Source organism: Loxodonta africana, chromosome X (genome assembly GCF_030014295.1).
Source record: "Loxodonta africana isolate mLoxAfr1 chromosome X, mLoxAfr1.hap2, whole genome shotgun sequence".
NCBI lineage: Eukaryota > Metazoa > Chordata > Mammalia > Proboscidea > Elephantidae > Loxodonta > Loxodonta africana.
In genome coordinates this window covers 15,324,166-15,342,043 of record NC_087369.1, presented here as the reverse complement: position 1 = coordinate 15,342,043, position 17,878 = coordinate 15,324,166, and the positions used below count along the sequence as shown (strand labels likewise).

The window sequence follows — 17,878 nt, the reverse complement described above, 5'->3', positions numbered from 1 at the left end:
GAGGCTATAAATCAAGAGGCTATTAATCAAGACCGGGGAAAGGAAGTAGTTGTTGTTAGCTGCTGTCAAGACAGCCCCCGACTCATGGCAACCCCATGCACAATGGAATGGAAATGCTGCCTGGTCCTGTGCCATCCCCGTGATCAGTTGCAGATCAGACAGTATCCCGTTGTGATCCATGACGTTTTCATTGGCAGTACATGAACTTTAATAGGTGTTCTTTGAAGTATTTTTTCTGCTAACTTTAAATGAAGAACTGTATTTAGTAGTCCCTTTTAAAGTTAGACAAACTTGGATTTTAATCTAACTTTAAATGGTTAAGAATAATTTTTTTAAAGTCAGACAAACCTGGATTTTAATCATGGTATTGTCCCTCACTAGTAAGTTATTTCGCTTCTCCATGTCATAGTCTACATGCCCTTACAACCTCCTCTTGGGTCTCCATGAAGAATAAATGAGAAGATGTAAATGATGTCTTGGGCTCTGGGTCAGATATGTGGTAAGTGCCCAATAAATGTCAGATGCTATCTTTGATATTATCCCACACAGCACTCTTGTGGCCTCTTAAGAGTTGACAGAGCACAAAAGGATAAATGATTAGCTTTGCATCCAGATTAACCCACAATTGGGTTATAGAACTAACAGGAGACAAAGAAGCAGGAAAGGCCTATAGACTCTTCTGTACGTTTATTCCCTAAAATTTAAATGCTGTTAGATCATTCTGAAGTTAGTGATCTTGCTTTTGTGACCCTAATTCTAGAATCTTTCTTGGGGTGACATATAGAACATAAAAGAACTTTTTTCTATAACTACCATATTACTGGAAACCCTGGTGGCGTAGTGGTTAAGTGCTACGGCTGCTAACCAAAGGGTCGAATCTGCCAGGGGCTCCTTGGAAACTCTATGGGGGAGTTCTACTCTGTCCTATAGGGTTGCTATGAGTCGGAATCGACTCGACGGCCCTAGGTTTTTGGTACCATATTACTTACTAATAAAATAGTAATATATTGAGATTACCTTATTAAAATTATTCTTTGGAATCAGTTTTGGGAGTATCTGATAGTTGAAAAGAGTTTATGAATTTGGCTGGTGATCTTCTTTCCCAAAAGCCACCTAATTCTTTGAAGTACTGGATATTTCCAGTAGATTTAATCCTAAAATATGGAGGTCATTAAAAAAAACCAAAAACCAAACCCAGTGCCGTCGAGTCGATTCCGACTCATAGCAACCCTATAGGACAGAGTAGAACTGCCCCACAGAGTTTCCAAGGAGCACCTGGCAGATTTGAACTGCCCACCCTTTGGTTAGCAGCCGTAGCACTTAACCACTACGCTGCCAGGGTTTCCATGGAGGTCATTAGGCTGGATAATTCTAAAAAGAACATAAAAATACTAGATTCACTCCATTTCTAGGAAGGTAAGGTCTAGTTTGACACGATAGCCACAACGATGGACTCAAACATACCAATGACTGTGAAGATGGTGTAGGACTGGGCAGCATTTTCTTCTGTTGTACATAAAGTCACCATGAGTTAGCTGACTCGATGACAACCACCACCAACAAGGTCTAGTTAGGTTGTGGTCTGTAAGATAGAATTACAGCAAGATTCATTAGGCTTAAAATTCTCTCTAATCATAAATTATTTCAAACTAAAATCTTTATATAGGCTAAAACAAAACAAAACCCATTGCTGTCGAGTCGATTCAGACTCATAGCGATCCTATAGGACAGAGTAGAACTGCTCCATAGGGTTTCCAAGGAGCACCTGGCGGGTTCAATCTGCAGACCCTTTGGTTAGCAGCCATAGCACTTAACCACTAGGCCACCAGGGTTTCCCTGTATAGCCTATCTCAACGGAAAACAGTTGATTTTTTAATATGTATCAAATCTTCAAAACATAGTGGCCAGTCAAATTAAAGTGCTTGTCCCTGCTGCAATGGGACATGGTGTCCTAGAAACAGCCAAACCTATACTGTATTCCATTTTAGTCCTGAGCCTCCAAAATGAGTCTTTAGAATTAAATTTGGCTATTAGCCCAGATTTACTCAAATTTTTTAACAAGCACTGCTTTGTACTTCAGCATCCCACCACCACCCCCAACTTTGTAACTGGTGAGGGGAGGGGAAGTGGGAGGAGGCGCCTGAACAAAAAACAAAAGCAGCTGCTAGAGAGAAAGCCCAGTGAAAGGGGGGAAGAAAAACAATTCTGCCATAGCAGCTGTTCACATTATCCAAGGAGGAAGCCCTTGCTTTACATTCGATCACGCTTAAAATTTCCAAAGGTTTAGAGATGTTCTCTGTGTGGGGAGAAGTGAAATGAAGTATGGGTGGATTAATGTGTGAATGGAAGTAATTTAAAAGACCAGAGACCCTTGAGTCAACACGGCCTTTGCCTCATTTTAAAGTTTGGAACCGTTGTTTGACTCAAGATGGAGTCGGAGTTTGGTTTGATTTGCTTTTTGAAAATCTCATTGTTTCATGAACGGAGGACATAGCTGGCCCAGGCTGAATTGTCTCCCATCCAAGATCAGATAGAGGGCTTTTAGCTTCTAACTGCAGAATACCAAGTACTCGCGCTGTGAGGCTGGGCAGACTGGGAAGGCGAGCAACCTTGTCGAACCTTGGTCCGTTTTGGGAAGGTTTTGTGATAGCAAATGGCACATATTGCTGGTCTGAGAAATCGGAATTACCCAGGCAACATGGAAGAGCTTGTGTGGCTAGCTGGCCTAGAAAACTCTTTCTTGAGCTGTTCATTTCCATATTGTACAGATGGCTTATGCATATGCAATGTTTATATCATTGCATGTCTTAGGACCACTGGTGAGTTCTGCATCTTACTAAGTAGCCCGCTCTGAAAAATAATTTTGCCATAGTATTTAGGAGGTATTCACTGTCAGCTACTGGGTTTAAGAAGCTATGTTGTTGTTAGCTGCTACTGAGTCGGCCCCCGACTCATGGAGATCCCATGTACAATGGAAAGAAATGCTGTCCGGGCCAGCACCATCCCCATTATCTGTTGTGGATCAGAGCATTGTGATCCATAGCGTTTTCACTGGCAGATTTTCAGAATAAGGTCTTTCTTCCTAGTCTATCTGAGGCTGGAAGCTCCACTGAAATGTATTCAGCATCATAGCAACGTGCAGGCCGCCACTGACAGTTTGGTGGTGGTGGGGTGGCTGTACATGAGGTGCATCGGCCAGGAATCGAACCTGGGGCCCCCTCGTGGGAGGTGAGAATTCTACCACTGAATCACCAATGCCCCCTAAGAAACCATAACCCAGAATAAACAACTAAAATGAACTCATAATAGAGCCACATCTGAGTATGGGATGATATGGTGTGCTAAAGGCTACGTCATATCCATTGAACATCAACTCTTTTTCTTGTATATAAAAGGGCAGTAGTGGTTCAGTGGTAGACTTCTTGCCTCCTATGTGGGAGACCCAGGTTCAGTTCCCAGCCCATGCATCTCGTGTGCAGCCACCACCTGTCAGTGGAGGCTTGCATGTTGCTAGGATGCTGAATAGGTCTCAGAGGTGCTTCCAGACTAAGACAGACTAGGAGGAAAGGCCTGGTGACCTACTTCTGAAAATTAGCCAGTGAAAACTCTGTGGGTCACAATGGTCCAACCTGCAGCCAGTCATGGGGATGGCGCAGGACTGGGCAGGATTTCTTTCCGTTGTGCATGGGGCCTCTGTGAGTCAGGGGCCAACTTGACAGCAGCTGACAACAACAATGTATATGTATTATGAATTAGTTTTGTAAATTTGGGGAGTTGCATTTCAATTTAATTAGTTTTCTTCCTAAGGCTGTGTATGTCATGCATGTATTTAAAGACATTATTCTGAGAAGGGCGTTCAGAGGGTCCAGCAGACTGCCCACGGGGGGAAGAAGCCCTGTCGTGCCGCTGCGTTAGCTCTGGGGAGAGCTCCAGCTTCCTCAAATCTTCTGCTCCTTTTTTCCCATCCACTGAATGGCACTTTTCCAAGCTCTGCCTGAGAGGCCCTCCAAATTTGGTCTCTCCACATCTAGGCCCCCCACCAGCCTTCAAAACCAGACATGGCTCCCTCTGGTTCTTTCTTCTTCCAGCTCTTCTAACAGTTACTGCCGGTGCCAGGCACAGACACCCCCGGCCCCGCCTCATGGCAGAGTCTTACTTGTTTATGTCTCTGTCCTGTCCCTAGTGAGATGATCAGTTCTGAAACCCAGTGAGTCTGTGACTCCTGGAGGGAAGGAACCACTCCTCCCATCCCTCGGTGAGGCCTGCACAGGCAGAAGACGCATTGGTGTTGGATCACGGTGACCACGATGATGACCTTGTGCCGTCCTGACCATTCCAGCATCTCCTCTGCCTGGAGGCTGGCCCTGCATTAGAGAAGATCGAAGAGGCTGCATAGCAAGATGATATGAACGCGGCTCGGGTGGAATATCGGTGTCTATCTTTTTCTAACTACGTTGTTTTGGGCAAGTGCCAATATTTAATCTCTCTGAGCTTCAAATTCCTCGTTGGTAAATTGGGTCTTGTACTTAGCCCACTGGGATGTTGTGAAGGGTAAATAAAATTCTCTTAAGACAAGTGCCAGGCATGGTGTCTGACTTATGGTGAATAGTCTGTAACTGGGAGGTAGAATTTTCTTGGGCTGGTTAATAGTTGGGTCCCTGGGGTTAGCCTACTATAAACCCAGATTCTGCAGATGAACCTATGAACCTGAAATGCCTTGAAATTCTGGATGGGAGACAAAGGGATGGAGATGTCTGGTGCCTGGTATCATGGGGCTTTGCCCTTGCAGAGTAACACTGGGCAGTAATGGGCCAAGAGAAGACCCCTTGGGCAGAGTAACCATGACGATGAGCCTGAGAGTGAGTCCATCTAACCCAGCTATCCATTAATTAGGTCTTCCTTGGGTTGAAGCTTTACCCTGACACCCAGGTCAAGTTGTGGCCATTTCTAGAATTCATTGTCTAGCTCCAGTGGGCCCTGGGATGGTTCCAGGTTTTCTTGGGGAAGTCAAGCTATTGAGACACTCATTAGAAATCAAATTGGGTACCTCTGACTTGAGCCTCCCTCCATCTTGGTGGAGCCTGATCTGAGTGCCCTCTCTATGGGGCTGGAGTCAGCTGGGCCTCCTGTGGTGGGATTTCCAATGGTGTCAGGATAAAGAATGACGGGTTTCTCTGTGGATGGGTTGGCATTGGGTTGTGAGTGAGTCTTGAGCCCTGACTGGGTGGGAAACAGAAGCCTGAGGTTCTTTTCCGGGGTTCCTCCTGATTTTCTGTGGGCCTGTGGGCAGTTCCTTCAGGTGTGGTTGGTGTGGCAGAGTACAGTGAGCCCTGGACTCTGAGGGTCAGAGACCTGGGTTTTAGTCCTGGGACTTTTACTAATGAGCTTCATGATCTTGGGTGAGCCACTTAACCTCTGGGTGCTTAAGTGACTTGTCTAGAATGGGGTGAAACCCACCCTGAGGAGGAAGTGAGGCAATGTGGATAAATCATTTTGTGGGCAAGCCATTTGCATTCATGCAATGGTGCGCACATGCTGTCTAGCTCAGAGTGGCTGAAATGGTCAAATGGGCTAATCAGTGTAAATGCTAAAATAAGTTCGGTCCAAATTTATGGGATCACCTTTTAATAACAAATTAAGTGAGGAAAAACATTCGTGTATTAGGCCTGGAAGATTTTCCACTTGTTTTTGAAGGGACTCATTGTCAGAGAGGAATGAAGCCCTCATTAAGCAGGATCCTATTTCTACCGCAAAGGACATTCGTTAAGGGAGATGTCTCCTCACTGATGGTGAAACAGCCCACCAGGAAAAACACACACTTATAGTTGCATTTTCCAGTCAACAAATTTTCTGCTGGTACTAATAGTCTAATGATAATATAAGGATTCTAAACTCAGACCAACAAATGATGAATCTTGATACTATAAGTTTACATTTATAGTGTAACCTCAGGTTGTCACCTTTTACTTCTATGTGACACTTAGCAATTCTTCTTTAGTAAATAAAACTTAAAACCAGGAGGCCATTTAATTCATGTGTGATGAGAAATAAAATCATTAGGCAGATTTTCACCTTCTAAGCAGCTATTTCTTAGTTTGGAAAGCTCCCGAGGTTGGGGGGGGGATCCTACTGCAATTAGTAACTAGTAAGGGGAATTCGCTGGAGCGTCTCCATGATCAAGTTCACAGCCTGGTCCTTGTGATCTGTATCCATCTTCAAGTCCAAGTGTATGATCTGTGCTCCAGATTTGAACTTGGAGCCCCCCAAACAAGCAAACACATCTTTGAATTTTGCAGTGCGGCTTCGTCTGTCTGGTTGGGCTTTGGGAACAAGGGTTTCTCATTCTGGCAGCTTTAGGGGAAGAGAGACACCAAGTCATATGTTTCTGAAGTTCATTCAAATGCCACGACAGGAGACATGGATTGAGCAGGAACAATTTTTGCAGACTGAGGAGACTGAATCTTCTTCAGACAGGGAAGTAGAACATTCCAGACTGTGACACTAGAAACCAGGCAGACGGAACCCCATAAAACCTTTAGGGAGGACATGAAGTTCTCTCTGGGTTGGTAGAATTGGCTGCTTCCCCTATGGCCCCCTGTTTGTTTGTTCAGTGTTTAGATGTTTATTTCCTATTCTGTCTGCATTTTTATGGCCACCTCAATGGTAATATTATGCCAAGGCAGGAGAGGATGTTTCTAACACAGTTCTCCTTACATCTTGGAAGGATAAGGATTATGCTTTCCTCATGATTATGATTCAGTCTGTGTCCAGATTTAGATTCCACTGTTATTTTTTGAGCACCAGCCTAGGTAATTTCAAGGTATTTTATCTCATTCAATCCTCAAAGCAACCTTACTTTATAGATTTGGATAATGGGGCTCAGAGAGGTGAAAGGATGTTGCAAGTTGCCTAGGAGTTTGCATATAGCTGGTCTAGAACCCTTTTCACAGCTGTCTCTCATGTTTAGCACCTTGTGTGACTTTTGGGAATTCACAAACTTGATGGAAACTCAGGGATGGTGTGAAATGGTATTAGCTGGAAGCCTTGTTGTGGGAAAGAAGAGGCTAAGAGGCTCTGCCTGGAGACTTCAGACTATACTCCATGGATCCAGTACCGAATGAACAAGTCCTTCAGAAAAGGAATCCCTTCCAAGATTAAGAAATTAAACTATTTTGAAAATATAGTCAGTTCTGCTTATAACGCTTGTTTTGAAACCACAATTTTGTTCCAATATGATTGATATATTAGATAACAATTTGAGTATAATGAGAATTTCCCATTTGCTTGTGGCCACTTCCTCCTGTTGAAACACTGGGTGAATGCAAAGAAGTGTACTCAGCTGAACCTAGTGACCCAGAAATATATAAAACGCACACACTCACCTTCTCTCAACATCTCCCTTTCATTGCATGTGTTAGGAGCCACACCCATTTGTACCAGGAGTCACAACAGTTCCCTCCGATATCAGATGCTCCCTCCCACCTCTTCATAGTAACTCACCAGCTGCAATCCCTCTTAATGCTCACTTCCACAAGCTAAGTCTTTTCAAGGTACACTGCCATAATGCCATTGTGGTATTTATGTATTTTTTAGCCATTTAATTTGTTTAAAATTGTGCTATTGTTTTTATTAAGTTCCTGTCTTTTTTTTTTGTTTGTTTTTTGGTACCATTGGTGGTTCAGTAGTAGGATTCTCACCTTTCATGTGGGAGATCTGGGTTTGAGTCCCGGCCAACGCACCTCATGTGCAGCCACCACCTGTCTGTTCTTAAGACTCACATGTTCCTATGATGCTGAACAGGTTTCAGCAGATTTTTTTTTCCAGACTAAGACAAACTAGGAAGAAAGGCCTGGCGATCTACTTCCAAAAAATCAGCCAGTGAAAACCTTATGAATCACAATGGTCCAATCTGCAACTGCTCACGGGATAGCAGAGGACTGCGTGTTTTGTTCCGTTGTACTTGGGGTCGTCATGGGTTGGGGGTGACTTGATGGCAGCTAACAACAGTATCTCTTTTCATATATGTCACTGATGAAGCTTTTGAGTGTTGTGTCCGAACCCCATTTTTTCCATAATCTCCGTGGTTTCTCTTGTGCTTTTTTGGGAAGAATGATGATTTTTAGGACCACATATGTTGCATAAAGCTGGAATCACAGCTGAGGAGTGGGCCCTGTCTCTAGGGTAGCATGGTCATCTCCATTGTCAGTAGTCCTTCCCATGTCATAGTTGCACGTTTCTGTGATGTAAAAAAAAAAAAAAACCACTGCCGTTGAGTCGATTCTGACTCATAGTGACGCTATAGATATAGTGAATTCCTGGGGTGGTTTCTGAAAATCCATTTACCAAGGCTACATTGGAACCTGACTTTGTCTTCTAAGAAATTTATTATTATTATTTTTGGCTTTAACAAAGAGAAATTTATTCTCTCACAGTCTAGGAGGCTAGAAGTCCAAATTCAGGGTGCCTGCTCTAGGGGAAGGCTTTCTCTGTCAGCTCTGGGAGAAAGTCCTTGTCACCAGACTTCCCAGGTCCAGGAGATTCTCAGTGCAGGAACCCTGGGCCCAAAGGATGCGCTCTTCTCCTGGCTCTTGTTTCTTGGTGGTACGAGGTCCCCATGTCTCCCTGCTCACTTCTTTCTTTTATATCTTGAAAGAGATAGACTTAAGACTCAAACTAATCTTGTAGACTGAGTCCTGCCTCATTAACATCATAGAGGTAGGATTTACAACACATAGGAAAATCACACCAGGTAACAAAATGGTGGACAGTCACACAATACTGGTAATCACGGCCTAGCCAAGTTGACACATATTTCGGGGGGACACAGTTCAATCCTTGACGCCTCACTATGATAAATCTGGCAAGCTTTGTCATAAAATATTTTATAGAATACTCTAAAAGTATCCATACTCTGGTGGCTAAACATTTCTGGTACCTTTTTCTATAGCGATGGTTCTCAAAGTCGGGTCACTGAGTACAGCATCAACATTACCTGATGTTAGGGATTGAATTGTGCTCCTCACCTTCTCCCTCAAAGTATGTATTGAAGTCCTGGCCCCTGTAGTTGTGGATGTGATTCTGTCTGGAAATAAGGTTTTCCTTTTTTTATGTTAATGAGGTCACACTAGAGTAGGTTTGGCCCTAAACCTAATCCCTTCTGAGTTATACAAATAGCAGAATAGACACAGAGAGACATGGGCAAGACAGGTGCCAGGGAATACCAAGGAATGCCAAGGAACTCTCAGGGTTACCTACAAAGACTTTGCTCTATGGTTGATGCCTTGATTAGAACTTCCAGCCTGCAAAACTGTAAGAAAATAATTTTCTCTTCCTTTTTTTTTTTTGACTTACCCACTTGGGGTATTTCTGCTGTAGCAGCACTAAGTACCTGGAACACTTGCCAACTTATGAGAAGTGCGCAAGAATTAATTTTCATCTTATTGGGAGTGGTGTCACCTCTGTTAAAAATGCATGTTCTGTATCTTCAATTATTTTAAATCAATGCTGTTGTTGTTAGCTGCTGTCGATTCGGCTCCAACACATAGCAACCTTATGTTTAAATAAATAGATCTGCTTTTTAAATGAATGTCAGAGTACCTTAGAAGAATATACTTGAGTTTGTGGGAGATAAGCAGTTGTTTGGGTGTGTTTCCTATTATCTTATGAGTGAGTCTGACATGGAATTAAGTACAACAGAGTGGCTACCTTACAGCTAATCCCAATGAGCAGGTAGGCGTGAGAACGAACACAATGCCTCCCCCCGCCACTGCCTCACTTTTTCTCCGTAAAAAAATAAAGAGTACACATCTAGGCAAAAACAAACGGGAAGAAATCAATTGTTGAATAATAAGTGCTTCTGGCTTGTCAGGCCTTGTTTAGCACCTGTAATTAATCATCTTTATAAGATGTGAAATGATAGATCCCAGCCTAGGGTATTAAAGCTTTCAGTGCTTCTGAATTGTTAATATGCATCTGAATCACCAGGGCATCTTGTTAAATTGCAGACTCTGATTCAGCAGGTCTGGGGTAGGGGGTGGGGGCTGAGATTGCACTTCTGGCAAGTTCCCAGAGCATGCAGGTGCTGCTGGCCCTCGGACCCCACTTTGAGCAGCAATATCCAAAGAGAACATGAAGGCATTTATTTGGGGACCCTCAGACTATTTGCAGAATTTCAGAAAGTCCAAAGCACTGGTTCTCAACGGTGGGGGTGGGGGGTGTAATTTGTCCCTTTGGGAGATATTTGGCAACGTCTGGAGATATTTTTGGTTGTCATAACTGGAGGGTGGATGGACAGCACAGCCCCCTGCCCCCTGCCCCCAACAAAGAATGATCTGGCCCAAAATGTCAACAGTGCTGTGCTTGAGAAACCCTTGGCAAAAGAAAATTGCAGACTAACAAAAATACCCTCTCTTCTTGAAGAGAGCAGTAGTAATCCCCAACAGTTTTGGCGTTTGTAGAGGTCTCTAATCAATTTAAAATGAGGAGGTAAATTCATTGTAATATAGGTAAATGCAGTTACATAGATTAAAGAAAGGCACTGTTGGAATTATGAGATCTATAGAGAAAAACACCAAAGGGGCTGAGGTTGGTGGCAGGGGTGGATACGGCTGCCCTCAGGGAGAGACTGAATGTGGCAGACTGACCAGGCCGAGCACACTGTTTATTGGAGTGGTATGCTAGTGAGCCCATCTGGATATTTCTGGAACAAACTGGGGACATTCCTTTGGTTCTTGAATATGACTTGCAGCTGGGTAGGAAAATGGTTCAATACTGTGATCCACAGATTGAGGGTTCTTTTTAACAACAGAAATAATCCGGAATTCACTGAGGAAGATTTTCCCCCTTCTAGCAAGGAACAAACATAGGTTTAGCAAGGAACAAACATAGGTTGATGCTTAGGTCTAGGTATGCTTATCAGTAAACCATTCTTAGCATCATAATATGTACATGGTGGACCACAAATGGGGAAAGTTGGCCTCTAGGGCAGACTCCCAGGGCCCCTTGGGAGACCCATAACTGAGGCTCGCCTTTGCCCTCATCCTTTCTTCCTGCAGGACTGCTTTCCTCTCCTGGGTCGTGTCTCTGGGTCTTCCTCCATTGGCCAGTCACAACAGGTGCACCTCTCCATTGCCTTCTGTCTGTCCCCAGATGAAATGGGAGCACCCACCAGAGAGGTGCTTGAAGTCCTCCAGGAACTTTGTGGGTAGTGAGAGTCTGTAGCTTGTTGACCTGTGGTAGTGTCTTGATTTTTCAATGCATTGATTCCAGCAGTTTGAATTTGAATCATTTAAAGCAACAAGAATGAATGATAAAAGTAGCTCATCTGAGGATGAATAGTTTGAAAGCTCTTTTCTTCCAAGTGTAATTTTCCATTTGGTGTAAAGGAATTTTAATAGTATGCAATTTTCTCCTGAGAGGTCTCTGTGAGTCTACTTTAGAATCTTTCTTGGGAGATCTCATGATTGTAAACTAATGTCAACTGGATAATGCATTATAGAGGGGACAGAAAGTTACAGGAGTTGTTGAATTGTTTACAGATAGTTTCAAAGCCTGTTGACTCTGAAGGATAGAAGCATCTAAGGAACTAACAGTTAATCTCAAGGCCAGTGGAACTTTAGAGGCTGATCCCAGCTCTTGGGCAAGGGTGTGTTGAGCCTGTGTATTATGTATATACTTACGTCAAGAAAATGCAGATTTTTCCTACAAATAACAACATGTTTGTAAAACAGTTGACTCTGTCATCTGGAAAAAATATTCTTTATTTTCTGTTCTCACCAGTAAAATCAAATTAATTAGCTGAACCATCATAATTTCTCTTATTTAATTTTAAAATGATGGATTGTATCCGTGACCTGTCTCTACACAATTCATCTGCTAGAGTGAATCATAGAAAATTGCCAGCATGTGACCATTTTTACCTGGAAACCCAGCAGTTTCCTATAATCCAACCTAATATTATTTAAAAAAAAAAAAAAAAAAAAACCTGTTGCCATTGAGTTGATTCCGACTCCTAGCAACCCTACAGGACAGAGTAGAACTGCCCCAAAGAGCGGCTGGTGGATTTGAACTGTCGACCTTTTGGTTAGCAGCCGAGCTCTTAACCACTGCACCACCAGGGCTCCAGTATTATTTAGTGATGGATTTAATTCTTGCCAGGAAAAAATAGCTTTTAAGAACATGAGGGGGTAATATCTAGGTATAATGTGTTTTCGAATATCTGGCTTTGTCTGCTGTGTTTTTCTCAGTACAGGATATGGTTTCATTCCAGTGACACCTTTCATTTGGGGGTATGCATGAGTCACAGTGGTTCACTCTGTTATTTTCCAACCATACACATATCTCATTTCTCCTAATTTTTAAAATGATGGGCTAAATAGGTGGAGCACAGGGCATTTTTAGGGCAGTGAAACTCTTCTGCGTGATCCTGTAACGGCAGACACATGATAATATGCATTTGTCAAAACCCACAGGACTGTACAACACAAAGAGTGTAAAACTATGGACTTTCATTAATAATACTGTGTCAGTATTGGTTCATCAGTTGTAACAAGTGTACCACGTGAATGAAAGATGTTAATAACAGGAGAAACTGCAGGGGGAGAGGGGATATATGGGAACACTGTACTTTCTACGCAATTTTTCATAAACCTAAAATTGCTCTAAAAAATAAAGCGTATCAAAATGGTGGACCGTCTATCTTCTAGCTGTACTGTATTTTCACCCAAATAATGTGTGCCTTCTACATTTGTTTGCCCCCTGTGCCCTCCCCCCGCGAGGTATTTTCAATAGTGCGCTGTGCTAATTTTTTTCACAGCAACGTATAAAAAAAATATCGGCATAGCAGTGCGTATGAAAATACTTCGAGGTGGAAGGGCATGATTGGCAAACACGCATAGAAGGTGCGTGTTATTTGTGTAAAAATACGGTATGTGTTAAAATTCTTGTTCATAAATCCCATATTTAAGATTAAAAACAAAAAACAAAAAATTCCTACTTCTACCCTGGCATTGTCAAACTGTATTCAACCAGACACCAGTATCTCAAAATATTGACAAGCGGTCCTTGGTATAAAAGGGGGATTCTGAGGTCACAGAAGTATCCAGAAACACTGGGATTAATTATATAGTTTCTCTACTGCTGATCTAACGTCCATTACTATTCTCCAGGATGGAGATGTAGACGGTATTATTTTACAGTACATTTGGCTGTAGAATACCTATCAGCATCACAGGGAGCTAGTAATCCTTGATTTACATTCTGGAAAATCCTGTTCCACGTTAGAAACCAGAAAGGTTTGTTACTAATTGACTGTGACTTTTTTTTCCCAGATGATATCTGTTATTTTTTCCAGCTTTTTGTCCATTCCAAAATACACATGGGCTTGACCTAAGACTTTTGCTAAAAGAATATTATTCCCCTCTAGGGAAATGAAAGCAGCATGTTTCCACACAAGTGTAGAAATCTTAAAACAACTAAAAATGACACACACACAAAAAAGTACCAGATCATGATTATATTCATTGCAAAAATTAGACTCACAGGTTTTATTGTGGCCGTTATATTGTGAGGGCCTGATGTGGGCAGGATCAGGGCAGTGCCATGCTAAGGAGCTTACCGTTCCCTCTGGACTGCTGTGATTATGTGGGGTATATTTAGAAATTGTAAAGAAAGCAAAGCATCAGCTAAGATGCCCCAGTGGACGTTCACAAATGAAAGTCTCTCCCATTATGAGAAAACTCCCCAAAGAAAATATTTGCATGGCGATTAATGAAGAGCTCTTTTCTCACAAAAATGATGTTGTAATGTTTCAGGGAAAACAGCGACTGCAACATACTTTTTATTGTCGTTTTTTTTTTTTATCTCCTAGAGCTGAGTATCTCGTTAGAGAACATAAGAAAGGGGGAATGGATAGGAGGCCTGCTTTGGTTGCCTGCTTAGAGGAATCTCCACATCTTAGTAAGTGTATAGGTTTTATCCTTTGTTGTTGTTAGTTTCCATTGATTTGGCTTCAACTCATGTCAACACCATGTACAACAGAACAAATTATTGCCCAGTCTTGCGCCATCTTCGTGATCGTTGCTATGTGTGGTAGTTAAGGTTGTGTGTCAACTTGGCTGGGCCATGATACTCAGTGGTTTGGCAGTTATGTAATGATATAAGTTATCTTCCATCTTGTGATATAATGTTATCACCTCCATGATGTAATCTGATGTGATCAGCCAGTCAGTTGTAAGGGGAGTTTCCTTGGTGGTGTTGTCTGCAGCCAATATATATGGACATTGTGGCAAAGCTTGCTGGCTTTTGCTTGCTCTGGATCCTGCATCTGCCTTGTCATCGTCAGACCTCCAGTTCTTGGGCCTTGAGCTAGTGGCCTGCCGTACTGCCTGTCGATCTTGGAATTTGTTGGCCTCCACAGCCTGTGAGCCAGCAGCCTTCCATCTTACCTACTAATCTTGAATTTGTCAGCTTCTGCAGTTCATGAGCCAGCAGCCTGCTCTCTGACCTCCTGATCTTGGGTTCATCAGCCCCTGCAGCTACATGAGTCAGGAGAAGCCTTCAGCCTGACACCTGACCATGGACTTGGGATTTGCCAGCCTTTACAAACTGTGTGAGCCATTTCCTTGAGACCCCTCTCTCTCCATATATGTGTGTGTGTGTGTACTTTGAAATCCATGGCTGGAAAACCCGTCTTGTACAAACTCACAGAAAGAGATAAGTGACGTGGTAGTTTCTTGATCGATAAACTTTTACTGTCTGGCTTGTTTGCTTAGCTAGATTCCACGGTGTTCTGTCCAGGTTTACCACAATAACACAGCATAGTTTCCTGTTAAGTCTTTTTATATAAGAGTGAGGGTTTAGTTGGGGGAGTGAGGGCTCTGTGTTATTCATCCAGTGGTTGCGATGTGAACTCATTTAATCTCTGTGCTAAGTGGCTTAGTGGCTGAGATGTTTTGGGTCACCTGAAGGGATCAGTGTGGCTGGGCTTCTCTCCTTTGTCTCTTGTATGCACTATGGAACAGTGAGTGTTCCCGGAGTTGGCCTGAGAACCCTTCCCCAGGCCACACTGAGTTTCCGTCTTGGAACCAGCTTGGCTTAACCCTGGGGAGGACCCAGGCCTAGTGCCAAGAAGTTCTCCCGGGAGGCCTCTGAAGATGTGGAGAGACGGAACTCCCTGCAGAGTTGCAGCCTGTTACACTAAATCTCCTGGCATATTTAAGACCCTCGGGGGGAAGAGGAGAAAGACCTCCGTCAGCGGTACGACATCCTTGCACAGAAGGCCAACTGTCTTCTCCATGCACATTGCCCTAGTGACAAAGGTGTATGTGCACCATGCTTAATTACATTCCTCGAATGAAAGAAACTAGATTTGTGGAGGACTTCTTTTCACTGAGTTGGGGAACTCCAGTTCTTTGGGCAAAGTAAAGACACCACTTAACCTAGTCGATTCCAACTTATGGTGATCCCATGTGTCAGAGTATAACTATGCTCCATAGGGTTTTCATGGCTGTGACCTTTTGGAAGTAGATTGCCAGGCCTTTCTTCCATGGCACCTCTGGGTGGATTTAAATCGCCAATTTTTTGGTTACTAGCTGCGAACTTAACCAGTTGTCACACAGGGACTCAAAAGACACCAGTGAGTGGTTGACTTTTAGGGTATGAGCCGTTATTTGTGGAATATTGGAAATCTTTGGTTCTCCAGGGACCAGTGCTCCAGGACGTTGCATTTTGTGATCCCTGATTTCATTTCTCCCTTTTGCCTGCCTTTTGGTTCATTTGGTCAAATATGACCACTGATTTTCGTTATCATTGGCCCTTAGACACAAAGCAGGGAACAGAAATGAAAGTCAGGCCAGTAAGTTACGTAAGAGGTCATCAATTCCCATAATGTGTTGGTCAGAGGAAAGGTGGAAGCCAGCATTTGACAGGAAGAACATTGCTTTGTTGTAGATCGACTGTGCCCACCTCACTGTCTCAGTCTAATGGACAGCTTGGCTTAAGCTCAGAGGAGAATCTTGCCATTTGAAAAACTAAGATAACCATATGCCTTAAGATGGAGTTCAGACTTGAGAAATCTTGAGGATCCCTGAGACTGTATTTGAGAAATGCTACATTTATAGTGAAACGATATAAATTATGGTAAACATAGCTGCCAACTCAGGTCCATAATTTGGGCATCAAACCTAGTTAGAAAATGGCCATCTAGATCTAGAGTTGGCACACTGCTGCCCATTGGCCAAATCTGGAAATCCTCCTGTTTTTGAATGGTCCATGAAGTCAGAATGGTTTTTAAATGGTTGGAAAAAAAAATCAAAAGAAGAATAATACTTTGTAACATGGGCAGATTATTTGAAATTCAAATTTCAGTGGCCGTAAATAAAGTTTTATTGGTAAACAGTCATGCACATTCACTTGTGTATTATTTATGGCTATTTTCATGCTACAGTGAGAGAGTTCAGTAGTCTCAACAGAGGCTACATGTGGCCCTCAAAGCCTAAAATATTTACTGTCTGGCTCTTTACCCAAACAGTTTGCTGACTCCTGGCTTCAGTAATCCAGAACATGCTTGTTATAAGTTTTGTCAGAGAACCTTCCAAATGAAATCACAATAATTAGAATTCTTCATGGAGAACTGGTAGACCCCTGAGAACAAATCTACTAAACGCTTACTCTGAACAAGGCCACGTGAAGGTATGACCATGGCCTTCAGCCACGAGATGCTGATAGTCTTGAGCCATATCCTGAATGCCCCAGCCCTTCTCACTCCCTCCCCTCTAATACACACACACCTCATGGCTATTTTAAAAATGTGTTTCTTCTCCTGAGCTCTACCGGACTACCATTTAGAGCTGTAGAAAGAGATAGCGAATCCATAATAGAAACCTTTCCTTCCTCTGACCTACTGTGGCCCAAGATGTGCTCACATTGAAACTCTCAGGTGACCCCAGACTGCTCATTGTGCTTCAGTTCCAATGACCTCCCCAGATCTCCCGACAAGTAGAAAGGGTGACACACAAAATTGTGCCTCTACTTTTGAGAGATCTCAGGTAAGCCCTCTCTGCCCCCAAGTGTGTAGCAGGAGTTTAGACATTGGAAGTAATAGGGACTGCCAGGAGAAAAAACTGCCCAAGAGTTTAAAATTCTGGCCACTTAGGGAACACGTGATCTCTATACTGTTCCCTCCCCCTGACTCTGAGCTCACAAGCCTCCTTGTTTTCCTCTATGGGGCTTACAGAGTTCAAGCTCCAACTGTAGTGATTTCTGGAATTATTTTATTCCCCTGACCAGCCTGGGAGCTCTTGGAGTTGGACTCTGTCTCTTCCTTATCCTTGTGTGTCTGCTGGTGCTAATAGCTTTGGGTGATACGTTTTTCATCTGATCTCTCAAGAAACATTTTTTGAGCACCTATTGTATGCAGGGGTGGATCATAAAAATAGTTAACATTAGCTGTAGGTGAGGTCCTGTGGCCAGTGCAAGGAGAACAGAGCTTCTAGAGACAGAAATTTCTCTTGGTAATTTTTCACACTTTGGTCATCAGGGAATGAGTTCTTCATAGTACATCATGGCTCTTTATTTTTGGAGGAAAGTGTGTTTCTTTGTGTGGAAAACCATTCTGTTTATTTAGTCATATAGATACTGCATGGAAGAGCTGTCTCCTGGTAAAAGGTAGAAGGTGGGTCTTGGGGAAAATGCTTCCATTAAAGTGATGTGTGGAAGGACCACTTGAAATCTACATGTTCATGTCACCTTCTCATGTTGAAAAATCTGAAAATAAAATGTTGAAACACCTGCATTCTTTAATCAGCCTCGCACTTGGGCTCACTCAACCCTTTATTCTGCTCTGGATCTATGTCACCCAGTCCTATACCTTAGGAGATGT

General features: G+C 43.0%; 1 non-coding gene across 1 annotated transcript; it reads right to left on the bottom strand.

The window, feature by feature from the left end:
- Positions 1–3,187: 3,187 nt before the first annotated feature.
- Positions 3,188–3,258, bottom strand: TRNAG-CCC (transfer RNA glycine (anticodon CCC)). The gene has a single exon. It is a non-coding gene; the product is annotated as a tRNA-Gly (tRNA).
- Positions 3,259–17,878: the final 14,620 nt, after the last annotated feature.